Source organism: Ovis canadensis, chromosome 17, assembly GCF_042477335.2.
Source record: "Ovis canadensis isolate MfBH-ARS-UI-01 breed Bighorn chromosome 17, ARS-UI_OviCan_v2, whole genome shotgun sequence".
In the NCBI taxonomy this organism is placed as follows: Eukaryota; Metazoa; Chordata; class Mammalia; order Artiodactyla; family Bovidae; genus Ovis; species Ovis canadensis.
Window position 1 is genome coordinate 68430781 of NC_091261.1, and position 12141 is coordinate 68442921.

The 12141-nt window shown below is 46.0% G+C and overlaps 1 protein-coding gene across 5 annotated transcripts in view; it reads right to left on the reverse strand.

The window, feature by feature from the left end:
* FBXW8 (F-box and WD repeat domain containing 8) overlaps positions 1-12141 on the reverse strand; it is a 118750-nt gene that overhangs the window by 24715 nt on the left and 81894 nt on the right. The window lies entirely within an intron of this gene.

A 12141-nucleotide genomic window follows, 5' to 3' on the forward strand; every position in this document is an offset into this window, starting at 1 on the left:
AAGTGTGCATGGAAGTCCATGAGTGTCGACTATACACCACCACCACAATGCTGATTTGGGGTTAAATAAACAGAACAAACTCCATCTAGGCCTTATTATTCCAAACAGTCAAGTGCCACGCATGAGGGCAATGTACCAGGAGCACAAAGATGCCAGGTGCATGGGGGACCTCCAGAAATGGGGTCTGGCGTCTTGGATACCTGTACTGTTGTGTTTGGCACACAGGATGGACTTGGTATACCTTTGATGAGAGAATGAGTAACTGCTGCACATTTCTTCATGTGTTGATTATAGGCAAATGATACACTGGCCTTATATTAAAGATATGCCCCACAAATACAAAGGAACACATTAAACCAAACTGCTTTCTACCAACAGCAACATATTTAGCTGGTTTGTAAGTGGGAGGTATAGTTTCATTCAATACATATCTTAAAGTACAAGACTAGTAATGCTCACTTAAAAAAAAAAAAAAGATATAAAAGAAAAAGACCTCTCACTTTTGGGGCAGAATTTACTCATGTAAACAACCCAGGTTGATCTCCTGACCTGACATAAATATGACCCACAGAAACGTGATCAAAAATTTTACTACAAAAAATGCAGGGTCTGCTTATCGATGTCCATATACTAAGCTAAGTGAATCGCCTCTATAAATCCACAGATGAGCTAAGATTAAAAAAAAAAAAACACGATGAGAAAGACAGACAATCAGCGGGCTGGGAGGGCAAGCTGGTGAGAAAAGAGTAAATCATACGCAAAACAGCCAATAAAAAAATAAAAAAGCAGTTAATATACATGAATAATGGATGTCTGATTTAAAAGCAGTTTACTCCGATATGATGTAATTTTTGACAATCAGCCAGAGAGACTATTTTGTAAGTCCCTGCCAGAGATAAGTCAGCGCGCGAGGCCTGGTAAGGCGGCGTATCTGTGAACATGTGGAAAATGACTTTCACCACCACTCCAAAGGTGACTCTGCTGGCAGACAAAAGCTTGCCTCTCAGGTGCTTTCAGCAGCGGCGAGCACAAGCTGCCGAGCTGAAGAAATGGACCCCTGGCCAGAGCACAGATCCCTCGGCCACAGCAGCCCCGCGACAATCTCCATGACACGCTTCTGGCACAGTCCACCCTCCAACGCCGCACAAAGCGGGCAGTAGCCCGGACTGCTTTCATGTTTAACTTTTAATTGGAGTGACAAGCCCATGAGGCCAAGATATCTCAGGGATGCGACGGTGCTGCTGAGCGGCGCCAGGCGCTGGGTGGGCAAGGCCCGCGTACGCGCCCCACCACCACGCGCCAATGCACCTGCGACCCCCACTGTTCCAGGACTGGACTCTGCCTGGGAAGGCACTGCCAATCACCACGGACCGTGCCAAACGTGGGGCTTTGTGATGTGGGCAGATGTCTACAAAGGGCCAGAGCGAGGCCAAGCCGACACCTATTGTGACCTAAGCCTGAAAAGAACGCAGAGAGCAAGCACACGCTTGGGTGACAATGCAGGCCAGCCTGTGGTCCAATCTCTCCCCATCCCCCCTACATCCATAGATGCTGGAAATAATAAAGGAAGGCAGGTGTACTCTGTGGACTGAGCCGAGAATGGCTCTCTGCTCTGCTTCAGGGATCTGTGTAGACAGTCTATGTCCTTGTGCTAGAAGAAGGTGAAGAGGTGTGACTAGCAAAACAACGGGTCAACGGGGAACCCAAAATGAACAGGAGATGTTCACTGTCAGAGCATTCAGTACAGTGAGGAGACTGTAATTGTTATGCAAGTGTGTAACTCAAAGCTGAAAATCCTCACATCCTTCACGCACCCAACAGGCCTCATCATAATGAAGAGTGTGCATGGCCAGTTTCAGAGCACTTCACGTGTAACTAATCACAGCCCCGTGAGAAAGAAGGTTATCATTAAATCTGTGCTTGCAGAGGGAGGAAAACCTAGGTTGCAGACTACAAAATGAAGGCTTCAAAATTCAAGACAACTTGGACATTACTTTTTAACTGGGAAGAGTGCAAGTGAGATGACAGTAGTGTAACAACACTCGTGAACCTGTCGATTCACACTGTATCTGAAGGTCAGCACAGTTTGTGGCTTGGGCATCAATTTTCAACTGGCCTGGCAACTCCTCATTTGGCCCCAAGTTGGGGCTGAACAAAGGCTTACAAGCAGGTAGACTGGCAGAATGTGGCTACAATCAGCTGATGGAGGAGCATGAAAAACCGCAGTGAACTTCTGGGGCCTTTGATGGAGGGCGCATAGTCCGCCCCAGCTCCCTTCACACCCTTAAGATCTAACAACCTTTCAACGACACTGTATGGTCCATGTTGGTGTTGGCACAAACGTGCTCAGCAGTGTCTTGCACATAAAGACAAATATTAGCTGTTAACAATCATGATAGTCTTTTCACACAAATCCTGTCAGAATATCATTGAATAACTTGAATATTAGGAGCTTGCCCCAAACAACACAGGTAACAGCAGCAGCCCAGGATGCACGAGGCAGAGCCCAACTAGTCCCATTTCCAGGTCAGTGTCTGCCTGATCACATGGTGCCATATGACAAGCTTTTTCCTTTTCGTGGCAAAAATGGTCATTAGTAACGGCTGATAGTTACAGTGTCCTCTTAGGCCCCAACACTGTGACACTGCAGTCACTCACCTACCTGATCCCCACAATTCCATACGGTGGGTACCACCATTTCACTCACTTCATACGTGAGGAAGTGGAGGTGCAGAGAGGTCAAGTCACTTACACAGTAGAGAAGTTCTGAAACTAGAATTCACGGCCAGGTGGGAGGACCTCAGAGACCATCATCCTAAACCTCCACCCCAGGGTGCTCAAAATGCAACCCCCGGACCAGCAGCATCAGCAGCACAGGGCAGAGCCTCAGGCACTCCCCCAACCCCTGGACTCACTGAGTCAGAAGCCTGAGGGGTGGAGGCCCAAGGTCTGTATTTTTTCTGAGATTCGCTGGTGTTTGAGAACCCCTGCCCTACACCGACCCTGCCTCCCAAGCCAAAAAGACTTTCCGACCTTAAAGCAGTGGTGCTCAGCTCAAAAGCCTCACTTCCTGCCTCCCAGCTGGTGGCCGTCTGGTTAAGATAGTGCTGGGCTGGGCAGTGACAACACGGCAGTGTGAGTCGCAGGGCCTGTGCACCTGAGGGTCGGGAAAGGGAGGTGCTCACTGAAGGCCAGCGCCGCAAGTAAGGCTGCTTCTCACAGGGCACGCTGGATGGACTCCCTGAGAGGACATGAGCAGACAGGAGGGGAAGAAACACAGCATCCTCTTACTGCACATGCCTGGCTGGAGCAACGGGCTCCCTTTGGAGGTGTGGAGAACAGGAACCAAGGCCAGGCAGAAGGTGGGCACCAGGGCCTCGCCTCCAGTCCTCAGCACACAGCCACTGCTCTGACAAAACCTGAAAGGGACCACGAGGAGGGGCACTGACAGGCGGTAAAAGAGCCCAAAGGCGGGGAAAGGGCAGAGGCGGGTGAGGGAGTGGGGCTGGGGAAGAAATATTCTCACGTCACTTTCAACATACATTTTAAAACTTGTGAACAGGAGATAAGAGTTCACACCTTAAGGAAACAGTGCAGAGAGGCCGCCAGGGGAAGAGGCGGAGCCTGGGCCAGAGGTCCAAGGCTAGAAGGAGCCAAAAAAACCCGTGCATCAAATCCGGTCCCCATCCAGGCCGTCAGTTCCGCACCTGCAGCGGGGAGGTGAGCCGAGGCTGGAACCAGGTGACGGCAGAGCTGCTCCCTGCACGTAACAGAGATGCCGGGCCTGAGAACCTCCCGAGGCCCTTCATCTAGAATGTGACCGCTCACACGTAGACTCAGCTGGGGTTTCCTTTGTCCACCTACAGAACCAGACTTACCCTGTAAATTAGTAACACACTGGGAGATCAACTTTGTGTCCATTAGAAGAATGCATCTGCAACTCAATAATTGATAAGTTAATTATAAACCCACTCTCTAACACAGTGCCTTACAGACTGAAGTGCTGGGTAAATTAATAAATCATATCTACGTACTGAATAAAAAGCAAAAGCCCTCCACTCTGTAATATTTTCGTGAGTCTAGTTTAAGCTGCCATGTGAACCTGAAAACAGTAAAACCTCTTAAATATTCTGAAATTCAAACCCACTCAGGCCATTTTCTGTGTGCCCTCTTCTCCTGCCCTTGACCAAACCAACACCATTTGTCTCAACCGTCTGGACGTATGTACACGGAAAGTCTGTGGCCTACTGTACAATGTTACTGTTCCCGTTGTAGGGCCAAGGCAAACATTTCTGACAGGCCTCCTTGATCTCATTAACTGGAAAAACAAGCTGATTTCTAACCCTAACAGACCTTATTGCTCTCATCGACCAGGAAGAAACCAAAGCCACATGTACTGAGAAGATGACATAAATGCAAGATAACTCTAAGTTCCCATGGCTGTGGAATGGTAAACCAGGATGAAAACTTCACGTAAATAATCAAGAAAGCCATTAGAAAAATTAGGCCCTAAATAAACCTCTAAGCTTAATTCAAAAGACAAATGAGAAAAAAGGAAATGATCACCACATATGTCACTGTAATGGTCTTGTAAATATGCTCAGTGACTCGAGAATATGGATCAATGTTTTTTTAGAAATCAGAGAATGGTAAGAATGTCACAGATAAACAAAACGATGCCAGCGTGAGTGAAGACAGAAGACACTTAAGACACAGTGCCAGTCCTCTCGGACAAGGCTCCACATCTCAAAGTGACCGTTCACAAGGTGACTCAGCACACGCTTTAACTTTCCGCGTTCGTCCTGCCAGAGGCCAAGCTCCCCCAGCCCTCCCTACTCTACACGCATTCTCTCAGAACAGCTCTTGGGAAAATGAATCCTGTGATGCACACGGACTGCTGTGACTGCAGACGTGGCTTCAGCACAGCTCCCACACCCACCCACCCTACCTGTGTTCCAGCCCACCTGGACCACCCCAGTGCCCGGAAACCCTCCTCCAGGCCTGATGCCTCTGTACTGGTCCCCTCACCCAGGCTTTCCTGATGAACTCTGACCCAAAGCTGGTGGGGGTAGGGAGGCAGAGTCTGAACAGGTACTGAGCACCAGGCATAAGCACGCTTCCTGCTCTCCCCAGGCATTCTCCCATTTCCAAATGGGAAGCCTGAGGCACATAAGCAACTTGCCTATGGGGGGGCTTCCCTGGTGGCTCAGAGGTTAAAGCGTCTGCCTCCAATGCGGGAGACCTGGGTTCGATCCCTGGGTCAGGAAGATCCCCTGGAGAAGGAAATAGCAACCCACTCCAGTATTCTTGCCTGGAGAATCCCCTGGACGGAGGAGCCTGGTAGGCTATAGTCCACGGGGTCACAAAGAGTCGGACATGACTGAGCAACTTCACCTTCACCTTCACCTAAGGCTTATATGACTCTAAAACCCTTGCTCCTTCCTCAGTAGTTATACCACTGCCTGACTTAGCTGAAAATACTTTTCCCTATATTCACTTTCAGTAACTCCCTCACTCTCTCCCTGGAGTGGTTCCGGACCGCTAGAGATCCTAAAGCATTCTCAGCTTCTACAAGTGGCAGCATTCCAAAAATGGGTTTTGCAGAATCATCCACTACGGGGGTAGAGAATCTGAGAGGAGGTCAGGTCCTCAAAGGTCTCTAAGTCAGAGATGGGTCTTGAGAAGCCCTGGGGCTCTACAGAGGCATTTCAAGGTTTTCAGAAACATGTGGAAACTATTCATTTTTAACAATATACTAACAATTAAGCCAATTACTGATATATTTTAATATTAAAACATGTACAAAATGCATATGAATGTTCAAGCCTCATCTGTGTATTCATCTATGCAATTGTCTATAATTACTCTGGAATCCAGGAAATACACTGTGAAGGTCTCCCTATGACCTCATGTCCATCTCAACATGGAGAAAACCATCTTTGCATTTGCCACGCTGCTGTTAAAGCCCACAAGACGGTGAGCCCCAAGGCAGATGTCATGTTTTGAGACATCACTGTTTCCAGCACAATCAGAAATCCAGCATATAGTTATGTGTTCAGTAAGCAGTGGTTAACGACAGCATCCTGAGCAACAGAAGTGGAACCTTTGGCAACATCACTAACAATCCAGAAAATGGGTCTCCGAGTGCTATTTTCTTAAACTTCTCCAAGCAGAAAGTAATTAAATATGAAAAATATTAAAGGTTTAAGGCAAAAGTAAAGAGGAAATGAGACATTTATTTACTTTATGAACTTTAAATTTCAAATTAGTCATCCTGCTCGTAAAATACTGTTTTTAGTTCTCTTCTGGAATGGAACCTTGAACAAAAAGGAAGACAGATTTCACATGCTAGTGTAGGTATGGAGAATGGAGCCGGGATCCATGAGAACTGCGTTGGATACCAAAGGCTCTCCCAGACAGGTATTTCAACTTGTGATGTGGGCAATAACCAATCCAGAGTCTTTTCACGTCTGCGTATGGGGAATGATTATCCTAAGAGACATTAGCAATTGTTTTCCAGTGTGATGTAAGCTGAGGAGGCAGCGCCAAGCCAGGGTCCTTGTCAAACACACCCAGCCTCCTGGATTACTTCACTCATGTCCCCTGATTAGGATGTATGTCACATGCTGCTTAATACAACCTGCTGCCAAATGCCAAGCGCATTAGGACTAAATTAGGAAATATGTCCAAATACAAAGAATGACGCAAAGAGCTGTAAGTGGGTCTCTCTCTTCCTTGATGAGGCATGAGACTCAGCGTCAACATAATGCTCTTCAATGAGGCAATTCCATCTCCTAATCCTCCACCTCAGCAAGCAAAATTTAATTCAGGTAGCAAAAGAATAAAGATGATATGGCATCATAAAAACATTTTCATGGATGGAAGTATTTTTGACACGTTCAGGAAATATGAGACATAAAAACAAATTTTAAGGGGCTGTTTGGGCACAGAGGGCTGCAATAATGGAGTTGACACCCATCTCTGCCCTGCAACATGAAGAAATGAGGCCAGAGGAAATGCTATTACACTTGTTTTCTTTTACAATCATATGCCACCTAGCAATGGCTACCTTTAAGATCATTTATGCCACTGCAGTGTGACAACCGAAGAATGCAATGTCAAAACTCAGAGAGTCCATTTTCATCTAAAAGTAAAAGGACCTTCAAGCAGCTCACCACATATCTCCCTTGTCCAGCAAGACACAGGAATTGATGAAAAAGTACCAAACAAGTTCCTGCCCATTCTTGCCAGCAGTAAGCATGGCCTTTAGGAGATCCTGTTAGAGATTGCATGCTCAGTCGTGTCTGACTCTCTGCAGCCCCATAGACTGTAGCCTGCCAGGCTCCTCTGTCCATGGAATTCTCCAGGCAAGAATACTGGAGTGGGCTGCCATGCCCTCCTCCAGGGATCTTCCTGACCCAGGGATGGAACCCGCATCTCCTGCTTTGGCAGGTGGCTTCTTTACCACTGAGTCACCTGGGAAGCCCTCTCATTAGAGTAGGGGCCCCAGTCTACCGGATCTGATGATTGATGACCTGAGCTGGAGCTGATGTAACAAAATAGAAATAAAGTGCACAGTAAATGTAATCCCGAAACCAACCCCACCCCCCACCCCCAGTCTGTAGGAAAATTGCCTTCCACAAAACCAGTCCCTGGTGCCAAAAAAGTCTGAGAACTACTGTGCTAGAGAAGTATCAGGAGAGCAAGGGATTCCTTGACCCACTTCAGAAGCCCTCAGCTCCCCAGCAGCACCCTAGGATGGATCAGCTGAACACGACTCCACAGGTGAAGGAAAAAGTTTAAACCACCTAACCACCTGAAGACTCAAGGAATGTGGGTGCTGGACAGTTTACAGAACAGAGACAGGTGAGTCTACGGTCTTTAAATAACCATGGGCTTCTCTCATGTGATAGCCAACAAGCAGAGAAAGGGCACACAGCAGTGTGTGTTACAGTTCTTTCCACCCTTATGGAGGTCTAATAGGGCTGTAGAGCCCACTGCACTGATTCCGGGTAAAGCCTGTGAATCTAGATGAGGTCACTCATCATCAAAACAGAGTGCCACAAAATAATTTAAATGAGGGTCAGGACCAGACAGAGCCTTGTTTATTCCCTCTAGCCTCATTTTGTTTGTGACCTTTTGCAAAGCCTGTTGAAAGATGCTAAGGAACAGCGAGGAGAATGGGATGCACTGCCATCCACCACTTTCCAAGAAACATCTTCTACAGAGGGCAACAGTTATCAAATGATGAAGGCTCAGACCCTTCTGACCCAGCAAGTCTTTACTTTGAGGAACTAAGCCTATAAATACGTTCACATGGATCAAGTGTTGTTCACAACAGCAAAAGACTGGGAGCAAGCTAACATCCATCAACAGGGGGTAAGGTAGCCTAATTATTTAAGGGACAACTACAAAGTGCAACATCATTAAATCTCACACACACACACACAAACTACCAGGAAGTTCTTTATTATGTTACAAGAAATGATGAAATGATCTCCAAGACATTTTGCTGCAAGAAAAAGCAAGATGCAGGACAAAAATAGTGTGTTTTACCATTTATATTTTTTAGAAAGAAGGGATGGAGGACATGCATGAATAATTTGCTTACATACGCATAAGATGTACTCTGCAGGGATGTACAAGACACTGACAACACGGTCTCAGCTCCAGGAAGAGAACCTGGGTGGCAGGTCAGAAGGAGTGGGAGGAGTCATCCCACTGTGCACCCTCCCTTTCGCATCTTTTGATTTCTGAATCAGGTGAATGCATTACCGAGTCAAAAAGTACTTTTTCAAGGGTGTTTAAAGATCTGCTCTTTTAAGAAAGAATGAAAATAGATAATAGCCATTTTTCCATGACTTTACCTGGCCAAAGGAAAAGGTGGTAAACCCAGGCATGGCCTCTAGTTTTGGCCTCTGAAATCCAGAAATCTGAGGATCCCTATGCCACGGACAAACCAAGATGCGGCTGACCACTAGCATTTTCTCTGGTCTTCCTACCAGAGCTGGACATGGCTGACCCAGCTGTAATCACATGTGTTTCCTTAGATTAAATAAATCATTTCTCCTAAGTCACTTGGCTTCATTTCCTTATAAAACTATGTTTACTAGCTTAGTAACCTACGTACCAGACTACTGAGACCTGTGCACAATGCTGTTTTAATTTTCCAAAGCTGAAACATGACTGGTGTCCTGTAACTCTCTGTGATGAATATGTGACAGGTTGGCTAGTAGGCATGTGAATGGATGAGTCTGAACCATTATTACTATGCTCAGACAGCTGTAGTACCTAGAGAATGTTAATGTGATCATCAGATGGTACAAGGATATTCTCCAAGTAAACAAAAATAACACTACTGGAATACTCCTACAGGTCAGGGAAACTTCAGTTCCCGCCAAAAAATCGACATCAACATTTGGACTTCACATCTGCATTTATCACAGTCAATCAATAGTGGGCTCTAGCTGACCCCCAGTTCTGTATCTGGTACAAACGAAGACACACCGAACTCTGTGTTCCCATAACGCCTTCATCTGAATCCTAGACATATGGCCAGAGGTAGACACAAATCCCCACATGGACGCAGCTGCAGGCTCGCTCTACTGCTAACAGTCTCACACTAACCTGATAAAAAGTGCTGTTCATGTGCTGCCAGGCCAGAGACCAACAGGACCAAAGTGTGGAACTCACAAGCAAGGTGACTAGGAGGCCACACAGAAGACTTTGAGAATTACAATAGTGCGTCATGCAATGGCAGGATGCTACTGAAACCTCACAGAGCCACTGTGACATGGCTTAATTCACATGGCAATGCTGATTTTTCTGAAGAAGCAGAAAACCCATTAAGCATAATCAGATGGAAAGTCCCGCCTCTGCAAAAACAAGGAAAGATTCACAGCAAAGGCTTGGCTTTCCTCACGTTTGAGTGGGTGGCATTCATGTTGGAGAAACATCTTAATGCAGAGTTCTCACCAGCGCTACTAACAGCCCACCCACCCAAGGGTATCAAAGTTTGCTGGTGTACTCACAAAACCTCTGGGTAACTAAATGCCACTGCAAGATTTCAGAGAGGTGCTTAAACACATTCTTGTAGCAAATTTACTTTCACTCTTAAAACACCAATGGAAAACACCTACTAACAAGTGACAGACGTTATTTTCTTAGCACCAAAATCGCTGCGGAGGGTTGACTGCAGCCACGAAATCAAAAGACACTTGCTCCTTAGAAGAAAAGCTATGACAAACCCAGACAGACTATTAAAAAGGAGAGATATCACTTTGCCGACAAAGGTCCATCTAGTCAAGGCTATGGTTTTTCCAAGAGTCACGAATGAATGTGAGAGTTGGATCATAGATAAGGCTGAGCACTGAAGAATTGATGCTTTCCAACTGTGGTGCTACAGAAGACTCTTGAGAGTTGCTTGGACTGCAAGGAGATCAAAGCAGTCAATCCTAAAGGAAATCAACTCTGAATATTCACTGGAAGGGCCGATGCTGAAGCTGAAGCTCCAACACCTCGGGCACGTGATGAGAAAAGACGACTCACTGGTTAAGACCCTGATGCTGGGAAAAACTGAGGGCAAGAGGAGAAGGGGATGGCCAAGGATGAGATGGCTGGATGGCATCACTGACTCAATGGACATGAGTTTGAGTAAGCGCCAGGAGAGAGTGAAGGACAGAGAAGTCTGGTGTGCTGCAGTCCATGGGGTCATAAAGAGCCAGACACGTCTTGGTAAGTGAACAACAGCAAGTTATTAGAGGGAACAGGAACTTTTTAAAATGAATTTTTATCAAATTAACATACAAATCAGCTAATTCTCATAATTAATGCTTTTTAATTGGGTTGGAAAATTTGAGAGCCATCCAAAAAAGCGCCTATTTAGACCAATATTTAAAGGGTGCTCCAAGTCTAATTTTGTGCTGAGCTATTTCTTTAACCAGGGGCTTGGCTTCCCAGATGGCAGTGGTAAAGAATCTGCCTGCCAATGCAGGAGACAAAGGTTCAATCCCTGGGTCAGGAAGATCCCCCGAAAGGAGGATATGGCAACCCACTCCAATATTCTTGCCTGGAAAATTCCATGGGCAGAGAAGTCTGGCAGGCTACAGTCCATGGGGTCACAAAGAGTTGGACACGACTGAGCAACTGAGCACACACACGTCCCTTTAACTGGTTTCTCAAATATATCTGTTTCTCAAATACATCCAACTACGACTGTATCACTATAGAAAGAGATCCACTCAGATAAGTCAAAGAGAAATAGGACCTGTCAGCTGAAATATTTACTAAAACTATGAAAGATTTAAACCAGGCTAGTATTAATTCAGGTATCACCTCACTACACTGAGAACCTGAGAAATAAGAGAGATAATTGAAACCTGAAAGCATGATGGATGAAAAATTAAGAAGCAAATAGTCTCTCTTCTTTCAATAAATGAGCTTGAGCTTGCCAGGGATGGGGAAAGAGTGTTTTCAAAGGCTGACAAAGGAAACTGCCTTAGGAAACCAACTGCTGTCCCTTTTTCCCCACTTTCCAGGAGGATAAAACACAGGAATTATATCATCACAGACTCTCCAGCTAAGATACGCTGAACAGGCTCCAGCAAAGCAGGCCAGCTTGAGCACAAAGGGATCCCTTTTTACAGTGAGATTACAATGAGTCTCATGTATTTTCAACCACTTTACCTGGTTGAAGAACATATAATAGGAATCCAAGTCACAAAACCAGTAAACGCCTAGAGAAGTGAGATGTGACCTTCCAGGAGACTACACAGGAGAGACAAAATGTACAAACCACAACCAGAGGCTCGGCTCAGACTATGAGTGCGAAAAAGAACAGGAAGCACTCAGAGACTGTTAATTCTCTGATGCCAGGCACTATGGGTAAAGCTTTACACACGTTGTTTCTTTAATCTTAGAATTCTATGAGGTCAGAACTGTGATGGGACTCCTTTTTACAAATGAGGAAACTAAGGCACAATGCAGGTTAAGCTACCGGTTTAAGGTCACAGTGGGGAGCGGGTGGCAGGGTTAGAACTGGAACACAGACAGCCTGTATCCAGTCTAGCTCTCTCCCAGTTCAGGACACTGCTACGTGGAAAGGGCTCTTTCCACAGGAAAAGGACGATATCAGAGGAGCTG